We start from the raw sequence: 26,453 nt of genomic DNA, 5'->3' as shown, positions 1-26,453 counted from the left end.
GGCATAGGATTATGCACCAAACCAAAGCACGGGTAAACTGCCAATACTATAGTGTACCACATAGCCAAAGAGTACATTCACGGCATAGGAGCATGTTTGCGATTGGAGACACCGAATTAACTTAGGAAGGTATTTCAAAGGATATCATATGAGATACATGGACGATGATACTAAGGATACCGAGTCACTATAAAGTGGGTCACAATAGTTATAGCAATGAAGAATACAAAGTGTGAGATCCCATTAACAGTCTCATAATTGAGTTGACTGTGTGCGTGGATATCCAACCTGTCTATACATAGTATGGGAAATAAGAAAAATTTTGAATATTAAGAGTAAACAACAAAATTTGTTTTGGACATGCCACGTAAAAACCAAAAAAAAAAATATTGGAGAATAATCTATTCATTTGCTTTGGGGGCATCGCTGCTCAGACAGGGATACTCAGCCTGTGAACTAGAGGGTGATGGCTTAGAGTTGCAGAGAAAATTAACACTATTAGCAGCTATTTATGTCTGTATAGACATTGTGATAAAACGGGATGTCTGAGAAGTGTTCAATCAAAAGAGAATAAGAGCTTCATGATTGAAACTGCGAAGCAGATTAGGAGGATGAGTTAACATTGAGTTGTGTGTACAATAAGTCAAAGCCATCATTAAAGAGAACATACCAATAGAAAAAGATAAAAAAATTCTTGATATATTTGGCTGGTTCAATTTGCACAATCCATCTACTTTAAGAGGAGGACCAAAGTAGAGCTTGCAAGAAGACTAATGCTCAAATAAGTAAGAAGCAGATTGCAAGGATGTTAATGAGCATTGAATACTAATTTTATTTGTGCATATTGTAGTCAATCTTTTAATTATATCCATTGCATATAAGAGTTATTTTCTTTATTATGCGCTTGTTCTTTTCCTTGATCCTCAGGGGTGATTGCTTGCAATGAAGAAGAACAGAAAGAAGTTTGTCATATATGATGTGATGCGAAATTGTTCAATGATATAAGAGTGGAATTTTACATTATGGGGGGGAAATAATAAAAAATGTTTCATTCCCATTCTGAACAATCCTTAGAGGGGAGACGTCAAAGAGGAGAAACCATCAAGGATGTGTAGGGATGTCCTTTCAGAAGGAAAAAGATAAAAAAGAGGTTGGTACTTTGCATGCTACAAAATATTGTTTGGATCCCAATCTTATGACAGTAGCCCCAAAGAAGTCTTGAACTAGAATTCCTTAGTCATCTGATGATAATGATGGATAAAGTGAGGCTCTTGAAGCGAATATCTTTGATGATTGAGATTATGAAGTATCCTTCTATATAAATAGGTAATCTAAGAGTTCATTAGAAGCAACCTTGAACAAAGAGAGGGAGCAGATAGACAATATGCTTCAGTCATGTGAGGCCTCGCCCCGACCCTTCGTAGCATAGTTGATACCTGATTATTTTGATACTTATGACTCGATACGTCGAGACACTATCAGATATACTGAACATATTATGTTATGTTATTTCATGTTGTGTGATGTTTACTTTCAGATATTTGAGTTCGTCATTTAATGCGTTATGAACATGTATGTTGATGAAATAAGTAAATGTAGGATTAACACTGTGATTAAGAGATTTTAATGGTTAAGAATATGAGTAGGATGAGAGAAACCCTGATTGATTTATAGATGTATGTTTTAATTTATGTGATTCCCTGATACGTATATACATATGTGCATGTGATTTTATGGGACTACTAATGTGTGCAATGAGTGTGTAGGAGATTTTAACCGAGAAACCCGACGGAGGAACGGAATTGATCCCTATGTGCCATTTGTGGAAACCTTGTTGTTCGTAACTTAATTCTATTGTGAGATGTATGAATGTATCTTTCCGTGATCAAAAAATGTTAATGTTCTTAACTATGTTCTTATAGTGTCGCTTGACACTCGTGAATTTGCATATGCATTCCAGCATGCTAGTTAGGGTTAACTGTGTAACCTTTGGACCTAAGTTGGATTAAGTTAGTGTCTTTTTGCTAATCTTGTTTCTTAACCGAGTTTAGTCACCCCTAATCCGGATTAGTGCTTAATCTGCATTTTAGAGTTGTTAGATGGTCCTAAATATTTCCTAGCTTTTGTTTGGTTCCAAATCTATTCCTAAGGCTTTAAACATGAAATCTTTATACCCAAGGGGTATGGGTATGGGTTGGAGGTATTTTCCACCCCCTAAGCCCCTTTTATTGACTTTTGAGGTCACTCAAAAAGTCTATTTTTGCCTTTGTGCGAAAATTGAAAGTGGTTACCATGAGTTGCATGACCTCAACTCCACTTAGTGGTTAACCTTAGGATTGGTTGAGTTAGAAACGTCTAGATTTGTAGGTGAGCGGGTGAAGTTATTGCCCTTTTTGGTGGTTGAATTTGGATCTTATTTAGAGGCCCTTTTTGGAGTAGTTTGGTTGTTACCCAATCTCTACTTTTAGAGAGGAGTATTGGAAGATTGAAGGAAGGAAGGGAAAGCTCTTCTCAATTTGTTCATTTCCCATTACCTCTTTGTGAAGGTAGGAGTTCTTCATCTCCCTTGTTTAGATTCTTCATGCTTGTTTCATGCTTATGCTATTGTGTTGTTATTTGGATGCTTGTATGTATGTTGGGTATGTTGGGAAGGATTGAAACCATGTTTCTTGAATGCTTTTCTTTCATGTTTAGGTTTGAATTTCAAAGCTTTCTTGTATGGGTGTTTTGGCATTATTCACCTTTGGATAGGGGAGAAGTGGCAAATTTCAGCAAAGGTCCTTTTAGTTGGACTCCAACAGTGTAGAGTCTCTTCTCAGAACGAGAAGAGGGAGAGAGGGTAGGGTGTTATGGGCCCCTACCTGTTAGCACAAACCACATACGAGTTTTGACATGTAAGAATGGAAGAACGGAAGTTCTTGATTTATAGCCCCGATTGGGCACCTGGTTTGGTGTTGTGTCTGACATCTCCTGTTGGAAAAATCCACTTTTCCCTAGTTTTGATTCATTGTGAATCCTATTGTGAAAACCTAGTATGAATATGCAAGTTTGATTTTGTCTCTTGGTTATGCTTGTTTGACACCTGATCAGATTTTGTTCCCTCCACGATCTTAGCAAGGTGTTGCAAAAAATGATATAGATCCCTTGATAAGGGTCATGAAGGAAATTTATTTGATTGTTGAAAATTCAGGATTGAAATCCTATGAAAATTGTATTGAATAACTTTGTTGTAATGGCAACGACGCCAAGTTTTCTTCCTGGTTCTTTCCCGGCTGAGCCTTTGAATCAGGTTTGCCAATAAAATAGTGGTTGAGTATTATTGCTTCTCATGAGATTTAATTGTAATTTTTAGTTATATGGATGCACATCAAAAATAAGATGAAATGATGACATGATTCAATTAGGCAAAATTTCAAGTTTCATATATGTTGAAAAACGAAAGATTATGTTATGAACGTATGTTCAGTTTCGTGATTATTGGAAACAAAACAATTCTTGCATTGTGGTTTAAATGGATATTCAAATTCATGGTTTGTTTAGTTTGTAACAAGTCCTATTAGAATTATTTTGCAAAAAAAAAATATAACCCCTCTTAGTAAATAAATCAACTTCAAAATCTAGACTTAGAAAAATTAAGACAAAAAATTGCCCCAAGAGAGCAAAAACTCTCTGGTTTTTGTATGGGGAGCAAATTAAATTCTCCCTTTGGTAACAGAGAATCTTTAAAGATTCTCCTAAAATATTCTTGTTGAATAATATTAATAAATTAACAAATGAATGAATAAATTAAAAAAAAATTCAATCAATCAAAACAAATATTTAACATATGAAACTAGCAAATATCTAACTTCTACCAACATAACTTTTGCATTAACTCCTCCATAGTGGGCGCCAATTTTGGGTCATGCATTGAAAAAGTTCTTTTTTAAATCTAAGTCAATAATAGTTGCTCAAGGGTGACATCACCCTGTCCCCTCCATAGATTTCGTAGACCTAACATGCCATGTAAAAAGGGGATTAAATTTGTCTAAGTCTTTTCCCCCTTTTGTTAGCTTGGTCACCACCTTTTTTTAGGATGGGTCTGCGCTTATTTTAGTCTTGGGCAGAGTGTTGTACCTTGGCCAGCGCTTGGGAAGTGCTTGGCTTTGGGAAGCTCTTGGGGTAGGGTGTAGGGACAGTATAGGGGGGGTGGGTTAGTGTTAGGTTAAGTTGAGGGTTAGTGTAGGTATGTTAGTAATTGTGTTAGTTTTAGGATAAGATTAGTATATGTTTAAGATGAGTCATATTTAAATTTAGTTAGTTGTTATTTAATATAGTTTAAGTTTAATAAGATTTAGTTGATGATAATTAGATTAGTATTAGATAGTAAGTATTTTATTAAAGTTGTTTTAGATTTTCATTTTTTTTTGGTTTTGTAAAGTTAGTTTAAATTTAATTCAGTTTAGGTTTAAGTTAGTTTTAGAGTTATAAGTTATTATTATTATTGGATGTAGACTTACATTACTTAAATGAAATTTACTTTAAGAATTAAATAGAAATTTTTATATGAAAAGAAGAAAGACGTTAACATTATATTGTTTATTAGTTTGGAGTAGTGTATAATTTATTTAATTTAAATGTTGTTTTTTTTTTAGTAGTTGATACTTTATAAGTTAAATAATAGATTTTATTGAAATTTTAATCATTATGATTGTTTTAAAATTATAGTTAATATTGTTTTAGTTTAGTTAAAGTATTGTTAAGATTTGTAGATAATGTTTCATGAAATATTTTTATTATCTTAGTCAAATTTAAATTTAATTCATATGGTCATTATATTAGAAATGTTTTATTTGATTTATATAAAATTATGATTGGAATAAAATTAAATATAGTTTGTATAAGTGTATGGGTAGATGTGATATTTCTTTTAATGAGTTCTTGATTTGATATTTCAAATTAATTTAAACCCGAATTCATTTAAATTGTTATTTAAATAATTTTCATTTATTGTTGCAAGTAAATGAATTAATGAAACAAATGTCGAGATCAGATTAATAACAAGAGTTCAAATTCAACGATGTATTCCTCCACAAGATTATAAACTTAAGATGGATTGTAGAGAACCGTTACTTTAACTGTGAGCAGCAAGCATATTAAACTTGGAGCATTTTAATTATTAATTTTTAAAAAAAAAATTGTGTGTGTTTTTGCCCTCGTATTTTTGGGCATGACAAGTCAACATTTTGATGATCTTGGTCATATTGATTCAGTGGAAGTAGACCATGTCAAAATGGATTCTCTAGTGATCACAAACTATAACAGTTAAAGGAATATGATTCATGGGATAAAGTTTCATGTATTTGGCTAGAAGGCCTTTGATGGAGAGCTTCTTATTCTTAGAGCCTCTTTGCTCTACCAAGACTACTTCCTAGCCTTCTTAGGGTCTCTTCTCTAACCCTAACCTAGAGGATTCTCTCCTAATCCCCTTTCACCAAGAAACTCTCCTATCAATTCAAATTTCACTCCTCTAACTCCAAAACCCCAACTATGCACCTTTTGGCTATCAAGCCAAAAGTCCACCAAATACTTTCAATAAGGCAAAAACAAGCTTAAGCCTCCCTAATGAGGTTCTTGACACATTTCAAGTCATTTTGAACCATCTTATTAGGTTTCCCATACCCAAAACTCATTATTGCTCTGTTTGTCCTTGTAGCCCTACGAGCCCCTATTAGCCCTCCTTGAAACAAGGATTCTTCAATAACTTGTAAAATCTCTTAACAAGACCTATGGGTGTCTATTAGACATTGTTTCATATTGACCTAGACTTAAGGATTTTCTACGTCTTAGGTCTTCAAAGTGTATGTACAGTGCTATACCAGAAAACCCTGTTTTTGAGGGTTTCTAAGGCAATGAGAGCAACTTCAGTTAATGGGTAATTAAAACTATGCTCCAGAATTCCTCCTCAGGTTTAAGGACACTAGGTACTCTCCTCCATCATTGGCCAATCTTGATTGGCACAATCCAATCCAATTCTCCTTTCATTTCTCTCCTGCAAACATATTTGTGCCTTGCCAAGCTTCTACTAGCTTGCCTAGGGCTTGCTTGCAAAAATACCAAACAGCCTCTTCCAACCTCCAAAATTCATATTTACATAATATACACAGGTTGATACTTGATTCCCAAAGGCCATAGGGTTTCAACTGTGGGAAGTCAAGTTCTAGCCATTTTTGTATGACCTTGCCAAATCCAACCAGCAGGAACAATGAAACTAAAGAAATTTGAAACCCTGACAAAATGAATGCTAATGACCAAAACAAAATTGTACAGAGTAATTACATGATCACAAGCATCTAATCCATCAAAAACAGTAAGCAAAACAATCAAGATCTTCAACCACTCCTCCAAAAACATGTTTTTCTTGTCAGCAATTACTCATCATTCCATCAATTGTCCGTACAATGGCATAACCAACCCGTTCTAAGGAGTTATCTTATGTTTAAATAGCCTTCCCCAGCTACCTAGACCTTTAGGTCGACTACTAGGTTCACCTTATTCCTCCTACACCAAACTGCAAAAAGTTGTCATTGCAACTTTGCAAAAAATGCAAGTTGTCAATGAGCGACTTTGACAATTTTTGGCAATTTGGCATTTGAGCCCTCCAAACTTGTCCAGTTTGGTTTCAATCCCTCCAATATGGTCCTAGAACACCTAAGGACCCTTCCTAAATACTTCCTGCTCCCTTCAAGGCATTTTACCATATTTTGCCCTCTTTGAGCAATTTTTGTATTTCTAGGCTTATTAGGACCCAACTAGCAAAATCATCACTCAAACTTAGTTTCTAGCTATTCACATCTCCTAAACACACCACGGGACTTCATCATTAGTCCTTAATTCACCAAATGATTTGCTAGACCATTTAAAAGCCAAAATTGATTTAGGGATTTGTCCTTCCCCAAGTGCTCCTGCACTAGCCTTATGCTATCAGGATACCTATTGAACTAGGTAAGCATGACACGACTTGTTGACATGAGGTTAGAAGGATGATAATAGATTCAAAGGGAATCTAGCACTTCATCGAAGACAACCTTTTACTAAGAGGTCAGAAAAGTCGATATCATACTCAAAGGGAATTTTGAAAATTTATTAGTAATCTTGACAAGAAGGTCAAAAGTCTAGTGTTTCTTCAAGAAGAAGAATTCCCATGTGCGAACCTTAGTAATACATTCTTGTCTATGAGAGATAAGAGATAAGTTCAAGCTGAAAACCTTATTCTTTGGTATGATCCATGGTGGATGTCATGACAACACCACATGATAGTATCCGTGAGGACTTCATGTGTGTATGGGCCTACCTTCTATGTACATCATGAGGAAGCGACAACTTCCAAATGATTATCACTTATACTTATAGAAGTTATTGAAAGGTGACGATCTTACAATAACTTAAATCATGATATACATTTTATGTAAATGTTGAAATAGATCATGAAAGGCTTTATCTTGTAAATCAACAACTAAGTGTTAAATGTCATTAAATTGATGGTCTTTAAGTTGTTTGTATAGATATATGATAGGTATTTGGTGAATATCTTGCCCTAATATTATTATAGGCCATTACCATATTGAGTACTTGGTGAGTATCATTAATTTGATGTTCTCATAGGCCATTACTCAGAGTAATTGTTTACCATGCAAGGTAAACAAGTACTTGTCGCATTAATAGATTAGAATGTAACACAGAACAAAGACTTTATTCATATAAGCAAATATGCAATTCCAATTACAATGATGATGATCCATAAATCCCTTCGAAAGATGTACATATACTTCCCGAAGGGGTGACTCAACTGCCACACGACCTTTCAGATACAAATTCTACCTGTCGACTATAATATAGTTTTTACCGACAACATCACCCCCCCCCCCCAAATTCTACTCAGAGTAATTGTTTACCATGCAAGGTAAACAGGTACTTGTCGCATTAATAGATTAGAATGTAACACAGAACAGAGACTTTATTCATATAAGCAAATATGCAATTCCAATTACAATGATGATGATCCATAAATCCCTTCGAAAGATGTACATATACTTCTCGAAGGGGTGACTCAACTGCCACACGACCTTTCAGATACATCGACTATAATATAGTTTTTACCGACAACATCACTCCCCCCCCCAAAAAAAAGTAAAGTCATCTCTGAACGACAAAATAGAGACAACTTACACATCAAAACTCAAAATGTAACTCAACCAATAATTACATCAAGATTCAAACAACTAAGAAGAAAAGGGATGCGTCCCTAGTGTAGTAGATGCCCCCTATGCTCTTAAGTTTGTTCAGTTGTGCTCATAGCTCACACACTTGTTTGGTCCATATCTCCAAATCTACTTCGGCCTACATCTGAATCTCCAAGGCTGATTGCATCATCTTGGCAATCTCTCCAAGCTCTAACTCCTTTTCTGTTGACTCCTATTGTAGTTGACTCTTCTCCTACCTAGCCTCGTCCAACTAAGCCATAAATACTATCCTCTTGGATTCCTAAGCTGCTCTTTCTACCTCCCGAGCTGCCCTCTCCACAGTTAGATCCGTCTTCACTGCTACTAACTTGGTAGCTGACTCCTCCCGAGCCCTCTCTGTCGCTACCTAGTCTACCTGGCTCCTCTGAAGGGCATAATAAGCATCACGATAGATCTAGACTGCCTCACGAATCAAAGTTTCTATGTGGCTCTCCACAACCAAGTCTCTGGTAGTGGCCCAATCCTGGCGCATCTTTGAAGTCTCTACTCTAGGCCACCCACGCTCCTCAAAACAGATTGAAAAGGCAACAAAGCACCCTACTCTCATGAAGGATATGATGTGCTCCAGCTCCTGCACCACTAAATCCAAAGCATGTTTCTATGCAAAGACCACCACTTGGCGAGCCCGAGTCACCATGTTAGCCAAAAATGTCTCAACATCCTCTCCCATCGATGTCTCCGACCCTACTGTAGGTTGTTCGGTACCCATAGTCGTCTTCACTGCCTCTACCATCTGCTCCGCAGTGCTATCTGTCGAGGGATGTGATATCTCATCAATCTGTATCGGATGACTCTCCTCTGCTTGTGTCTGTGTACCAATAGAGTCTCCTTTCGGGGCTACTTCTCTTGCAGGTGAAAGAATGCATGACAACCGCAGTGCTGATATCTAATTAAACCTCGTACTCAAGTATGTGCTCAACTTCTGAGATTTGCTTTCTCTGCTCGGCTCCTCTGCTACTGGCGATGCTAACAACACTGCATCTACTGTAACCACCATGTCCGAGTCCACTACATCTAAGTGAACACCGGGTGTCCTCAAACCCTCACCTGTTTCTACCTATATAGATATCTCCATCACTCGCTCCTATGTCTCTACCTCATCATCGGGTATAAGTATCTCAGCCCCTACCTCTACTATAGCTGGAAAAGCCTCTCAGACAACCCCTTCTAGTAACTCCATCACTTCCTCTGGTACAGCTGTCGTTGGTGACGGATGTGACTCTGTCCCAACTATGGCTACGGCCTCTGGAATGGTCGGGGTCTCTGTAGTTGGCTGAACTGCTATGGTAACCGGGGTCATCATCACTGGCTGCCTAAACTGACCAAACCCTGGGATATGTGTGTTGTGTACCCACCGGAACCAAATGTGTTGTCGCTGAAAGCACAGGTCACAGAAATAGTAGTGGTGTCACCATAATCACTTCCACCTCCTCTCCATCAATTCCACTCTCATCGCAAGAAGTCTCCTGTCAACCACTATCAATATCTCCTACATCCTGTCTTGGTCGCTTCTGCCCAACTGTGGTCTTGCTGCCAAGTGTGTCTAGGTGTCTCCACTACATGATAGGGGGCTCACCTAGCACGAGTGGCCCAGGCTTGACCTTCAACCTGTCGTGGGGAATCATCTGCATTGTCACCTCCAAGAATAACCCAACTACGTAGTGAGGCATGTACAATGTCTTATGCTGCAATGTCATGAATTCATACATTCTTTCTACCGATAGTGCAACCCAATCATATACTCTCCCATGCAGGATCCAATTTATCATCGCGACCTATGGAAATGAGATGCTGGATGCGCGGCTTGATCCTATAAGCTGACTCTTTACTAAGTCCATGAGACAACGCTAATACCCTTCTTGAATATTGGACTTCTTCAGTCCTCTCCCCTTCGAAGTGTTCATGAGGGCTTCTTTCTATGTTTGTAACAAATCCCCACATACCAACTGTATCAAATGCACCTTCACCTCTCGACTTAATTTTTTTGGCTTGTTGTCAATTTCCTTGCTCACGTGCTACGTACAGCCTCTTTGGCTGACTTTATGTACTACATATTGTTGTTCTTGTTGTCGTACAGGATATCCTGCATCCTGATGCTATTCCTCCAATCCGTATGGTGTGCACTTTATGTTAGCCAAACACTTATTACCTTGGTTGTACAGTATGGTTATTTTATAACGCTTACTACACTTTTGGCCTCTTGACCGTACGGTAGGTGGTACAGTAGAGCTCTTAAATTTTGCAACACTTGTACAGTCTCTTATCTCTTTGCGATGGTATGGTCTGGACTTTCCTCTATATCTTTTGTACGGTCTCAACTTTTCTCCATAGCTTCATACAACCATAAGTACGAAGCTATGGAGAAGAGTTGAGACCAGGTAGCAACAGAGAGGACTCGGGAGGAGTCAGCTACCAGGTTAGCAACAGTGAAGGCGGATCTAACTACAGAGAGGGCAGCTCGAGAGTCAAAAAGAGTAGCTTGCGAATCTGAGAGAATAGCATTTATGGCTCATCTAGACAAGGCTAGGCGGGAGAAGAGTTAGCTACAAGAGTCAGCAGAAAAGAAGGCAGAGCTTGGAGAAATTGCCAAGATGATGCAATTAGCCTTGGAGATTCAAATGCAAACCGAAGCAGATTTGGAGATGCAGACCAAGCAAGTGTGTGAGCTACGAGCACAACTAAATGAACTTAGAGCACAGGGGGCGTCTACTACACCAGGGACGCATCCCTCTTCTTCTTAGTTGTTTGAATCTTGATGTAATTAGTGGTTGTGTTATATTTTCAGTTTTGATGTGTAAGTTATCTAGATTTTGTCGTCCGGAGACAACTTTACTTTTTGGGGGGGATGATGATGTTGGTAAAAAACATATTATACCGACAGGTAGAATTGGTATCCGGAAGGTCGCATGACGATCGAGTCACCCCTTTAGGAGGTATATGTACATTGTCCGAAAGGATTTATGGAGGACCATCATTGTAATTGGAATTGCATATTTGCTTATATGAATAAAGTCTTTGTTCTATGTTACATTCTAATCTATTAATGCGACAAGTATCCGTTTACCCTGCACGGTAAGCAGTAATTGGTGGATATCATTAAATTGATGTTCAAATAAGCCAATGCTCGTGCTACCTGATATGATATCAAATTATTATTTGGTGAATATCCTATGTTGATATTCTAACATATAATAGATTGGAAGTCTTCTGATCAAAGACTTCCTTTGTCGTATTGTTTCTAAATATTCCAATGGTGTTCTATTTATCCCACATTTATCCTCCCTAGCTAAAAGGGAGTGCTAATGTTTTGTAACTTTAGTCAGATAAACCTATAAATAATTATTTATGAGATATATATATATATATATATATATCAACTATGTAATTAATGAATAGACATGTCCCTTGAAGGGACATGTCTCTTCATAACCTTATTCCCAATATAAATGTGAGTGAGATTGCTGCATTTGAAAACATACAGAAATCACAGGTAGTATTGTTTCAGTTGCAGCAATCCTCTGAATTCAACAAGAAGTATCGTCTTGTAATCTCTTATAAATAGAGCCTTTTGTATGCAATGTATCTGTCAATTCATAATAACAATCTTCATCCTTTACATCTTCTCCTTCATATGAGCAAATTTATGGGATTGAAGTCTCATCAAAACTGCATACAACAAAATGCCATATAATAACCTAATCCAATTATGCCACTTCTGCCTTAGGAGGAGCTTCCAACCTTTGCCTATGTAAGAGAGAATGCATAGTAGAGAAGGTTCTCGTCAATTTACCTCCAACTCAAGCAGTTCAGCAGAAGAAGTTACATTAGAGAATTTCCCTTCATGGCTCATCCTCTCATTAATTCTATCAATACAAACCCTCATCGCATCAAAGGTCAACCCATAACTTTTGTGAGTATATCCATCTACTATGAGAACTTGCCCATCCAAAATCGAATTAGTCATAGAATGAGATACATGCAAAAGCTTTCAACTCTCAAAATGTTATTTATTCTCCTCAATTTATAAACTCAGAATGTTGCTTCACACATTTGCCTTTCATTGTCCACTCTAGCCACCACCTGAATAGTGTGCAAATGATGCTTTAACCTTTGAAGATCTCCATTCCAAGACACGCAAAATACAAACTATTTCCAGGAAAAAAACTCGTATATCTATTTTCATAGAAGAAAAGAGGAGAATTTGTAGTTCACCTTTTCCCAACTTCCAATCTTGTTGTTTACTGCTATACCTGATAAATTACATACATGAAAAAATAATACAAATGGCAATGCAGACCCGATATTTTAGTAAAACATATCTTTCTTTGCCCATGAATTCATTACAAAGAAGAAGGCCAAAGATGGCCAATCAAGGATTACAATTGACAACCGTCAACCGACACTTACAACTACCCAAGAGTAACAACCAACAAATAATTGATACAATGACAACAACTGACATATAGACAAATAACCAATAGTAAAACACAAAAATAGGCTTTGTATACCAACTACACAAGTAGATTGAAGAATTTTGTAGCTAAACCTGTACCACTCATATAAGGATAGGTAAATCATTTTTCATGAACTGGTAAACTGGCACATACTGTGTTGCACATTTTTCCTGATCATGAATGGATAATAATTGATTAAAAATGATTATAAGAAACTTTCTTATACTTAAAAAACAGAATAAGACTGCACAAATAAGATGAATGTATATCCTCTTTGACAACAGTGTGGTGCTTCTTCCCTCCCCTCTACTAATAATTTATCACCAATGTTCTCGTCCAATCTTGGTTCTTAGCTGAAACTGGTTCTCTTGCTATTAAATGGAAATCACCTTCAGCTTTTGCTTGGACAGTAGGAGGTAAAACTTCAACCGGTGCCTCTATTTTTGCAGATAAAACACCTTTGCCCCTACCAGCAATCCTCTAATTTACCAAATTCTGGACCTGTTTCACTTTCACTTGAGGTAGGAAAATTCACTACATTACTCTTGCATCCTCCCCATGAATTCACAGTGGCATCAAATTTTTCCAGCATTACCAACCAAAAATGCTTCTTCCCTTGGTATTCTTCCCTTTTATCTGAAAGTTATGCATCTGCAAATCCCTAAAAAGCATGAATCAAAAGCTAACTTAAATGCTAGTCTTTCCAGAAGTGGAACTCCAAAATACCAAATAGTCGAGAAATCTGACACTTTAAATTACTGAATAAGAATATTATCTCACAATAAGATTAGGTTTTGAGATTATGACAAGTCTCGTCATTTATTGCTATCTATCTAGAAGCATCTATGATGCATCCTCTTTCCTTTCAAATAACTAAAAAATAAGTCTTTAACAAACAAGAAACATCATATTTGATCTAAATTGAGACCGCAACACAGCCGCAGGAAAATGTGTGTGGTGTATTATATAAAATGGAAGCCAACTCAACTCTCACAATTGATCCATTTCCAGGACCTTTCAGTTACACTAAAACCAATGATGCATCAATGGCACTTCCTCAATAAAAGGTTGACTAATTTGCATTACACATATGTATCATCTAGTAACAAAAAAAAAAAGCTCAGAAGAGATGTAAGAGTTTCAGAAGCCTATGAGGATTTGAGCCAAGCACATAACTGTAAGCTGCACTGTCACCATGAGGAAATTGCACAGATCAGACTGCTGTAAACATTTGTCTAATATACAAATGCCAAAGACCATTCATGAGAAACAGTTGAGAATAGCTGAGGGAATGTATATGCATGTACAAAATGGGATGTTTCCGAATAGACTAGCAGTTTTTTTGGACATGAGTAAATGCAAGTAATCACTGAAACCAGTTATAAATAACATCCATCGATCTTTGCAATCAACCATCAATGACATTAATACCCGAATTCAAACCCTATGATCATTGGGGCAGTGAAGAACATCAACAGGACCACAAAAAGATTGAGAAAACATTGATCCTTGCTAATGCTAGCAGTAGAGCCTGCCTCTCAAATCCAATTGTCTGTCCTTGAAATCACTATAGATCAAAAGAATGAAAGTTCACTAAATGCCTTTAGGTAGTTGATCGGTATTAATATGTAAATGCCAAATTCATAGTGCTTAAATTGTCCAAGCCAGCACAGTCGGCATTTTGCCACAATTACTGTTGGTGTAAATGTTCAGTCGACCCCAAGGGAAAAAATTAAGCAACCATTTGTGAAAGAATAAGATGATCCCAAATCAGATCTTTGGAATTTTGCAGAAGAATTTAAATATTTCCCATTGTCCCCGTCCTTGTTTCTCCCTCCTATTAAATATCTAATATTCCCAATGGTCATCCTTTGGAACTTATTTTAATAAATTATTTATAACTAGAACATATTATTAACTTAATATTTGTTATTTATGGTTAATATATTAGTATTATAATATATTGTCATTGTGTGATATATTTTTATTAATACATCAAGATATAACTATAGTTATAATTATTATTCACTCATAACACAATTATATTTTATTCTATTCTATTATTTTAATAATTACTTATTATTGAATCTTATTAAAGTGAAGATATCACAGTCCTCCCCTCTCGAGTTCGCTTGTCCTCAACAAATTGATTTGATCTTTATTAATTCATAGCTCAAATTCATTCTCTTCCTTGCATACGCATTAAACACATGCAAAAGTACACATGTTAGTATACAATGGCCTATGCACGAACATATGAATGAAGACACACAGTAGACACATTAGTGCATGAAGACACAATGCAAACATGAGGTAGACACGCGAATGCATGAAGACACAAAGAAGACACAAAGAAAACACATTAATGCATAAAGATGCGATGTAGACAAAGAGTACACATGATAAAAACTTTGTTACATTACTTTTCACAATTTGAAATAAGCAAAGGTTAAGAAAATGTTTTACCAACTTTGACCATAATTGCCGCGCTCATTTCTCCTGTGTAGAAATCAAAAGTTTATGAAGATGTGTCTTTTAGAAATCTATCTTTAGCTAGTACTATGATATAGGTGTCCTAGTAGTTCCCCCTTCGTTACAGACCTTCTCTAATGTGCCCAATTCCATAGAAGATGTTAGATTTACTATGGCTCAAGGTTGGACACTATCTACGTGGGGTTTCCCATGTTGGGATTCTCTTGCCCCAACGTGAGCGATTTACTCCTCCCCGCACACTCCCTACCCACTCGGTATGTGCTTAATTTTGTATTGGATGGTAAATTTACTACTACTCAAGTTTGGACATGATCTACTAATGGCTTCCTTGCCCCAAAGTGAGTGATCTACTCCTCCCTCTGTGCACACTCCCTATCCATTATGAATTTAAACACAAAAGGATTTTAAGTGTCATTAGTAATTCTAGATAATGTTAATATTCCCCATGTATTAAATCGTGTTATGGATGGTAGGTTTACAGTTGCTCGAGTTTGAACACGATCTACATGGGGTTCCCATATCGGAATTATCTTGCCCCAACGTGAGTGATTTACTCTTCCCCCTGTGCACAGTCCCTATCCACTACATACTAATACAAGAGTTATCATAGACTTATCCATAATTTATTAAAAGTATAAATAAATGATTATATTAGACTCAAATTATGCCTAGTAATGATTTAGAAGATAGTCTCTATAATACGAAAATTAATCCAACTCTTGGTACTAATCCTATATATATATGTATATATAATTATACTCTTAATATATTAAAAATTATATTTCAGAATAATATAAAAAATTGTTACTCACTATATAACATCTTATTTGATAATTCAAGGTATGAATCATATGTCATTAATCATGCTACGATTGGTTATTACTGATTCCATTCTCCACTCCTATACACACTTATTAATACTTACCTTCCTAAGTCCAAAATTGACATCACATTACCAATATATGTATAAAAACCGAACACTATGTAGTGGATCCAAGATTGTACGTGAACACAAGTGGAATTGTACTAATCCTAGTATTAGTACCAATGAACATATTTGAATGAGAGTGTTTATTAATGGTTAAGGCTTTCCTAACAATAGATTTACTGGTGTTGAGGTATGACGCACTTTAATTATCTCCTTTTTCTTTGTTTTACGCATGTAGATGTGGCTAATTGCCATTCACACCTCCTTTCCACCTAAGCGGTCCATTGATAGCATGTTACGAATGGGCTTGTTGGTCATAACAGCCTCTGTATTTTTCTCCCTTCTAGTTTTTCCCTTTTATAGATTCTTTTAAATGTTTTTATTTGCTTTCTTTTATAATGTCTTTCCTCCCTACTCCACATCATCCTTATTCGCTACTTTCTCCTTATCTCTCTATTATATCCTACTATAAGACGTCCACATGGATAGCTGTTGCAGTAGAAAGTGGTTAAATTTTGTTTTTCAGTGCGTTTCAAACAACTTGCTTTGCATATTTTGTACCCGCAATTATTATATCTAATCAAAACCTTGGTGTATAAATAAATGCTCATTTTAAGTCTTCTCGTTCCCGTTTACAACATGTAGAGGCCATTAAAAAGGGTCGCAATTCTTTTTTTTTCATCTATTTTTAATTATATGACACGGTGCATCTTTTTGGAGTATTTGTACAAAGAATTCTTTGCAACATTTTTGCTTCCTCATCATGTCAAATGGCTCAAGTATGCTTCAAGATCTTCATAGAGATCTAACAGAGTACTTCGATCCTCTCTGATGTAGTCTTCTTTCTTAACGCCCAATTACTTCGTAGAATCTCTAGATATCAAACTCTAACTTTTATTGCTTTAATCCATAGATATTAAATTAATAGTTAAATGTGATTACTAGAACTGTATTTTAGTTGCTCATAAATTTCCATTCAAATAATTATGATTATTGCGTACTACAAATGAGTGTTGTGATGGTATTATGCCCTCAGGACTAATCATTATAGATGTTCTTAATAGGTATCGAGCTGGCCCAGTAATTTGTAGGTGACAATTGTAAGAGTCTTCATACAGGAGCTTGAACCTCAGATGAAAATGTAAAGTAATTAGTTGTAGAAATTTGTTCACTAGAGGATTGTGTTCCTTGTTATTGTTGTAACGTCCTGGTTCACAATGTTGGTTTGTAGTTCTTGTTTCTTATTTCATTTCGATGCCATGATGACTGCATTTATTTCTTGTCATAATATAGACGTGGTCTTCTTATTTACTGATAGCGAAATGGAGTGATGGAGATTAAATATTAAGATCTGATTGAATTATTTCTTATCTAATATATTTTTGTGATGCATGGAGATTGCAATGCACATCAAGAGAGTGGTTTTTCTTTGAATGCCTTCTGAGATATCGCTGAGATTTTCCGGAATACAATGAATTTTTTTCTGGTGTAATACAAATGGATATGTGATAAATAATAAAGGACCACAAGTAGTAAAGATGGCATTGCTCATTATTTCCTTCGCTGAGGAATCATCTGCTCATATTTGTTCACCTCAACAGACATGACATATGTCACTCCAATGAAGATCGTTATACATCCTGAATCTATCCAAATCCCATACATTGTACAATAGAAGGCCAATCAATTGCTGCGAGAAACTGAGAATTGACTGCATAACAGAAACATTTGAAAGAGAAGAGTTGTTGATACAGCAAAAGGCATATTCAGTAATTGAGCGTATGTAGGCATCCCGTAATTGATTATGATTAGTGTGTTTGCTAGTGAATTGGGTTAATGACTATTGCGGATTCTATCCTTTGTTTGATCTTGTACTGCAATCCAAATGTTAATGTCTTTGTTCTGATACTTATACAATTATATTCACAGGCTAGCAGAATGTTTGCTCTGATACCAGTTGTGATGATCCCAAATCAGATCTTTGGCATTTTGCAGAAGAATTAAAAATATTTCCCATTGCCTCCCATCTTCTTGTTTCTCCCTCCTATTAAATATCTAATATTCCCAATGGTCATGCACTTTGGTCATGCACTTTGGAACTTATTTTAATAATTATTTTATAACTATAATAAATTACTAATTTAATATTCTAGAATATCTCATTAATATATTATTATTATTTATGATTAATACATTAGTATTACCATACATTGTTATTGTATGATATATTTTTATTATACCATCAAGACATAACTATAGTTATAATTATTATTTACTCACAATATGATTATATTTTTTTGAGGTAAAAGTGGGCAACCCACTATATGTTAAATAATTATTATCAACCGGATTCATGGGCTCATTAGGGAAAGAATCCGGAACAAAATCCTAAATCTTTGCCAAAATTATTATATGATAAAGTGCTTTTGATCGAGATGAAGTGCTTTACTAACAATTATATTTTATTCTTTTATATTATTTTAATAATTACTTATTATTGAATCCTATTAAAGTTAGGATATCACAAAGAAACAAGATTACAAGTATTTATAATACAAAGAATGTTGTCAGCATGATAAGATATCAAAATATAATATACATGGTGTTATCCCTTCTAAATTATACTTCGTATATTTTGTCGCTCTTTTGGCTTGGGGCATGATAGAAGTATACAGTTGATTGCACTGAAACCAACTTTCTAAAGTGAAGACCTACTAGAGGCTGTAACACAGTAGGTATCGAGAAATAATGCACACGGTAGTACAGATTTTCATTTTATCAATACATTAGTAGGCACAATATATAATTTGAGAAGTGACTCCAATTAATTAGAGGACAGCCTGAAACTGATGTTTCTCGGTAGTTCATAGATAGATGATCATTCACACTAAAGAAACAGGAGAGCTATTAACTCTTGCTTTTCACTTCTAATAATGGAAATCAGCCCCTACATCCATGTGAACAAAATTCCCCTTCTGATTCCCATTTACTACAGAATATGCTCATCAAACTTCTAGTGTAACCCACGCATAAATCCTATGTTGCATGGGTATGTGTACCAACATCCCTAGAACACACACCCACATACCCAAGTTCTGGGTACTCAGTTGAGAGCATCATAGCTAAGGACCTTGATTAAGATTTCTGATTTTTGTTCCAATAATTTGTTTGTGTCAACTTATTGTTTATCAAGCTTAATTCAACATGCAATCAGTTTCAAACTTTGATAAATTACTAATTAATAGTAAACTTTATCGATGTTCAAGTCAGAAGTTTATCATTTGCAATATGTCATTGTTAAATGATTTATGATCTCCTTGTTCATGTTAAAAGTCTGCCTTCTCTGTAATGAATCTAAACATTTAGCATATATTTTTATTACAAACATATTGCAAATCTGCAACTGAAATCAATACATTACATCTGCAAACTTAATTACCGTTCTTGTTGACTCATATTTTCAGATTTTCTATAAATATTAAATTATACTAAAAAAATTGACGTGCCCAAGTACCCCCGTCCCCTATTTTGAAAAATAGTTGTATTTATTATGAATGTGTTATTAAACACAAATCATAAATGATCTATATAAACAAGTATACACGAGAGAGAGAGAGAGAGAGAGAGAGAGAGAGAGAGATTCCATATTGAACAAAGAGACTATTGAAACATAAAAGAGGAGTGACCATTAGAAATAGAAGTAAATCTACGAAAGAGAGAGAAACAAAAATAGAAATATTTAACTCTAATACCCTCCCTTAATATGGTCAATCTAGCTTCAAAACAAAAATCTGCAAGTGAATCCTCAAAAGGTGTAAAAGGCAGACTAATGCTGATCAATGAGCTCTGCATGTTCTACAATATTGGCATGTGGTTAAGACCCTCCCTACTTATGTTGGTCAAAAACAAGTGCAGGTCTTGGAATATGGAATCACGTGACCAAATTTGTGGCAATAGTTCACACCGGTTGTACTACTTCTTGGAGCTATTCTAAGAGTGAGTTCATGACTGAGATGGACTTTTATCCTTGTGGAAGGATTGGGCTATAAATGCTTGCTCAGAAGAGGATAAAGGAGTACTGCTACCAAAATATTGTTTCCAATTGTCCTATTGCACAAGTTTGGTGCACAAATCTGAAAACTTGAGGTCAACATTAGTTGCAGCAATGTTGAGCATCTCAATGAAGTGCTCATGGGATGTTGGAAGAGTTTTCAGAGTAATGACTACCATATCCTCTTCCTCCATTGTACGACCAATCGTCGCAAGCTGATCTCTATGTCCTTAATCTTCAAAAGATGTTCCTATAAGGACATGCGCTCGTGAAGATCCTTCAACATAGTCCAGATCTCTCTGATTGTCTTGTCGGACGACACTTGAAACAACTAATCAATAGTAACTGAATGCTTAATGAGTGTAACAACTTCATGGTTAAGCTCATCAAACTTCTCTTGAGTAGCATTGACTATGGTAGGATGAGACTCGGTACCAAAAACAATCACCTCAAGGCGACGGTACTTGAATATCATCATTCTTTGCCTCCAAGTGTCGTAGTTCTGTACATTGAATCGATGACTGCCTTCCAATAGAACATTAGTAAGAGATGTACGACACGTTTTGCAATGCAAAAAAAGTGAATATCTAAAAAGGAACAAACTTTCAGGCAGATTGACGAAAGACCCAGAAAAAAAAAAGAATAGACGCCCAGAAGAGAGCTCGAAAAACCTAGAAGGAATCTATTGTCAACTTTTGAATCCACTGGCTCAAAAATTGAGGCACCCAGAATACACTTATGATGACCAAGATGAGATCTTGAAAAACTCACCATGAATCTACATTTTTCAAAATGCCAAAGAACCTAAGAGTTTCGAAAGAAACCCTAGCTATTTCTGAAAAAACCCAAAAAATTGCAGATTTAGATGTAAAAAAAATGGTGGAAAAAAACTTTTGGCCATAGATCAAAGACAGGAAGTTTTTAGAAACCCTTGACGATGCCAAAAGAGAAGAAACAACCATTATTTGGGTCGAAAATTACAGAAAACATGAGCGCAATGCAACAACATCTGGAAGAGAGAAAAATGTCAATAGGAAATAAATGAACTGAGAAATCACGAAAGAAGCAAGTAAAGTGCATTTATTGCAAAGGAATAGAAGCAAACATAGGTGCTAGAAACAAACCGCAACCTCAAAAAAACTACAATTTGAAGATGAAGTGTGAATTTTTGAAAAAAATGACGCCAACAATGAATGACAAGTTCTAGACCAAGAATACCAGTGTCAAAGAAAAATGGCTACAAAATTTGCAGAAAAACCCTAGTCGAGCTTTGATAGAAACACAGGTCAAATTGATCTTTGAACACACCTACGCAAAAAGATTTTAAAAATCATATAAGTCTAAAATTTCATGAAGAAATTAGAGATTTTCAAAAACTAGCGCAGAAAATTTCGATAATGAAATTATTATTTTTTGAAAAAAATAGCTCTGGTACCATATTATTGTAAAATTATGAATTTGGTATTAAACAAAGATAATAAATGATCTATATGTATAGGTATACACAAGAATGTTTCTATAACGAATAAAGAGAGGAAATAGAAACATTTTGAAGATAGAAAGAGAGTTTCCATGTTGAACAGAGAAAGACTATGGAAACATAGAATCAGAGTGAAAATTTCCAATAAAAGTAAATCTACGGAAGAGACAGAAACAAAAATAGAGAAATTTAATTTTAATAGTATTTGTACATGTACCCGTACACTAAATACCCAAGACCCTTGTCCCCATGGAACCTTGCGATTGATGTCTTCCCGTAATACATTTCATTTCCTCTCAAAAGTTTTTGTATTCTAAAGGGGTTGTAATACATATAACCCCTACATCAAGTGCTTCTAACAACACCCCATGTGTCATTAACAAATTTGAGAGAGATGATATGCAACCTCAGAATTTGGCAGCCTCCAATAGAAAGTTTCCTCAATGCATAAAGATGATAGAGCACCAAAATCCATTAACCTCCAAATTTGATAAATTCAATGAGTCCAAGTATCATTCAATTTATTTTTGAGAAGATTTATGAATCATGAGTTTGCAATGCAGTGTTTGGTTTAATTGGAGGCATCCAAGAGCTTCTATAAATGGTGAAAATTGGACACATGCATATGTCAATGTCCATTTGTTTCATGTAGGTAGACTTTTTGCAAATAGTCACTCAAAATTTTTGTCGGCTTTGAAATGCATTTGAATATTTTTATTGTTTTTATTAGTAACAGGATTGTTTATTATTTGAACATTCTCAATCACATTCCAAGATACCATCAATTGCACAAATTAGTCAATCATACCATTAATGACCAAAATATCCACCTAAAAAGAAAATACAGAAATTGCTAATATGCTAAGTTGCTGGTTCGGATTCAGCCACAAATGCAAGTTCAAAATTTGGGTTTGAAACTCATCCAAAAATGTTTTGGGTTTGTTGCAAACTCATTTTGGGTTTGTCCGTACAAGAATATACACACCCACAAATAAGTTCATACACCACTATGCTAATATCAAAGCAACATAGAGAAATAAACCACATTTATATTAACATTTTAGTCCCAATGACATAACAAATTGCCAAAATACACCACCACATCAAAGTTTCAATCCAAAAACAATAATGTCAATATTACTAATCAGCCATCATTGATCAAATATAATCAAAAAATATCAACATTATGTTGTTGCAAATTAGAAGCACAAAAGGTGCCACTAGCATCAATACTAGCAATGTCAACCTAAAGAGCAGCCTTGACATCCCTAGGTAGCTCGTAATCATCATCATCAATTGCAAGTGCATTGAAGCGTGCAATCATATCTTTTCATTTCGCACACTCTAGTTCAACATCCCATCCCTATGCCTCCTCTTTTTTGTAAGCATTGCCTTTGTGTGTTGCAAGCCTCAAGTTTGAATGCACATAGGCCAAGTTTTTTACCTTCTTGGAATCTAGTGGATTGCATTTTATTGAGTGGATTAAAGAGTATGTGCTCCAAGCTCCTTTCGGATGATGATGAACTAGCAACCTATCAGTATTTTCAATTTTGATATTAGCAAGTTAAGAGTTTTGAATTAAAAAATTAAAAATATAAATTCAATATTCATCAACAAGAATTTAGAAATTAAATTCTTAAGAGTTAAGAACTTACTTGTGATAGAATTTTGATGGCAACAAGTTATAGTTGCTTGTACATTTTCCCCTGGAAGTCCACCAATTATGAGAATCAGCATTGTTCTTGTCTTCAAGAGCAGCGAGACCACAATCAACGGAGCTAGCGAAACTCATGAGTTCAGACATCATTGTAGGTCATATGTGATGGCGATAGAGTCTACAAAGGGTTGCTTTGTACCCACGAGCAACTCCAGTATCTCTGTATAGGGAAACTCTAGCAGTACTCTCCTTGAGGACCAATTAACTATAGAACCTGGAGCTCATTGCAAAGGCAAGAAGATGCAAAGGGGTAGTCATTAAGTTCCATCTCTCTACCATGATTATTTGTAGTTCCTTGAGAGAGTTTGCTTTAGGATCTTACTCTTTCTCATATATGATCTTTTTAATATCATCAATCATGGAATCTATGCCATCATATACCTCAACCAAGCAAGGCCTACCCATATCAGTGTACTGAATCATGCTTAATATAGGCTCATTAAACCTAAGGAGGTACTCAGCAAGATCCCACCAAGAGTCATCTAGTATAGTTGTCTTGATGACAACTGCCCTAGTATTACTAGATTGCCTCCATATGCTCCAATTAGCATTACCATCCTAGATAATACCTCTTTAACCTTTACAAGGCGTCTCAAAACAATAGTTGTTGGAGGCAAAGTTGGTCTTAGTAGCCTATTTTAAAATCAAAACAATAATAAATTAAATTACTTAAATTACCTTCAAGAGCACCAATTTTGAGAATTGTCTAAGTATAGCTTGCGTCACATGGTGGTTTGCGACAAACATTGGATTGCCTGTGCATATTCATACAATTTTTGAATCCACTCAATTTTATTGTCATTTTTTTTGCAGCAATAGGTTGAGTGAGTGGACAACACAAGGTGTCCGAAGACTATGTTCAAAGCGCTCCTCAACCAATAACCTAACAGCCCTACAATTCTTGGCATTGTTGGTTATTACCTAAACAACATTGTGAGGACCAACTTGCTCCATGGTTTGGATGAGAACGTTTGCAATGAATGGACTGTCCTTCACCTCCCCTCCACAATCCACAACTTTCAAAAACATTGCACCTCTTGTGGACACTACAATAACAATGACCAAAGCATGATTTCTCACATCTTTCCATCCAATTGAATACTATGTTCACACTTGTTTTGGTCCATGAATTCTTGATGGGTTGCATGGAAGCCTCTACATCAATCACCTGTCTATCCAATAAAGTGGTGCACACCTCCTCGTTACTCTGGCCCTTAAACCCCTTTGGAGCCTCATTAATTGATCTCGTCATTTTCTGTTGATATGGTAAGCAAACAACATCAAATGACAATCCATTTGCATAGACACATCTCACTATGTCTTCATCCACAATGTCTCTAGCTTCATTCTTAAATTATATTTCCAATGGCTTGTCACCAATCCTTAAGGAACAAGCAAGAATGGATGGCCCTCTATAGTTGTCCAATGGAAGTGGAAACTAATGTTATTGATGTTTTTGTTTTATTTCTAGACTTTTGCAAAGGATGAGAATGTGCAGTCCCAACTACTTCGTCAGCTTGATTTTTCTCTTGAATATATTTGTCCACAATATCGTTTGGAAGAAGGGTTTAGGTAGTATCCTATCAACTCGTGGCTTCCATGTACAAAATGTAATGTGGTTTTGAGGATTAAAGCACAAATGTGCTTTCACTCTACTATAAGAGCTATTATATGCCTCTTTGCAATGGCTGCAAATCCAAATAAAGCCTCCTTCACCTAGCATTTGGTGAACCATTTCCACATATTTTCATACTGAAGAGCTTTGGTTTGTTTTGAACCGGAGTTCTTGGTGCTAGAAACACTTGCCATTCTATGAATCCACAAACAACACACAAAGCCACAAACCAAAATGGAAAAAGAAAATAAAACTAGAGAGTCCATTCCATTTTGTAAAAGAAAAGTCAAAAAACTTTTAAAAACAAACAAAATAAACAAAACCCTACCTCTTTTGTTGAGGTCTTCCTCTTCAATGTCCTTGACGAGTTGTCCAGACTTGGAACCACATAGGAATAGTTCACAAACAAGCTTAGAGCATGTAAAAATCACCTATCAACACTCCTCAAGCAATGCAAACCAAACAAGACAGTTTAGCAATGGATGCAAGAAGTTTTTTTTTTTCAATTATAGATGCACATATAACATATAAATCAACCTTTTTGGCTTTTTTAGTGGTCACTTTTAAGATTGGAGGGTCGACTAGACCTGACTTGGCGGAAAAAAAAAATGAAAAAGTCAACAAAAGGTGTTTTTGGACCAAATTAGCTCAAAAATATGTGAAGTTTTGTCCGGGTTCCTCTGCTGGAAACCAAGTCACCCAAATTTCATCAAAATTCCAGCCAAGTTCCTCTGCAAGATTTCCCAGTCAATTTCGGTCTCTGCACCAGACTTTTGACCGAATCTAACAAGGACCAGACTTTGGAGCAACGACAGAACCCAAAAGATACACCATCAAAAATATGTGAAGTTTTGTTTGGGTTACTCCGCTAGAAACCAAAGTTGCCCAAATTTCATCAAAATTCCAGCCAAGTCCCTCTGCAAGAATTCCCAGTGAATTTTGACCGAATCTAACAAGGACCAGACTTTGGAGCAACAACAGAACCCAAAAGATACAACATCAAGAGCACAACACAAAAGTTTTTATGTGGAAACCCAATGTGGGAAAACCAAATGCCACCACGATCTACTTTCATAATCTAGCCTCACAATTGAAATGCATTGCCTTTTAGGGCACCAAACCAAGGAATCTTCCAATTTCCTCTGAGAGTACCAACTCTCTACACTTAGCAACTTTCTCAAACTGAACACCAATTCAGTATTCTGAAAATACGAATTACAGTTTTGTCAATCTTAACACGAATTCAGTAATCTGAAAATATCAACTATGAAGTTTACTGTTTAATATAAGTATCAGACTTTCTGATCTGTTTCTTAACATCCACAATATAGAGCAGTCCTAAGATATCATTTAAGATGTTTCCAATCTGCAACTAATAAAACCCCGGAGATAATCAGTGCAGAAACCAGAATTTCAAAATCTGTGAATACTAC

General features: G+C 35.8%; 1 protein-coding gene across 2 annotated transcripts in view; it reads right to left on the bottom strand.

Annotated features, from left to right (window-relative positions):
* LOC149531198 (Cyclophilin-like peptidyl-prolyl cis-trans isomerase family protein) overlaps window positions 1-26,453 on the bottom strand; it is an 87,006-nt gene that overhangs the window by 4,595 nt on the left and 55,958 nt on the right. The window lies entirely within an intron of this gene.

This window comes from Cupressus sempervirens, chromosome 11 (genome assembly GCF_028749045.1).
Source record: "Cupressus sempervirens isolate cs-2001-9-10 chromosome 11, ASM2874904v1, whole genome shotgun sequence".
NCBI classification, from domain to species: Eukaryota; Viridiplantae; Streptophyta; class Pinopsida; order Cupressales; family Cupressaceae; genus Cupressus; species Cupressus sempervirens.
The sequence above is the reverse complement of the archived record's forward strand: the minus strand, read 5'-3'. Positions and strand labels throughout refer to the sequence as shown.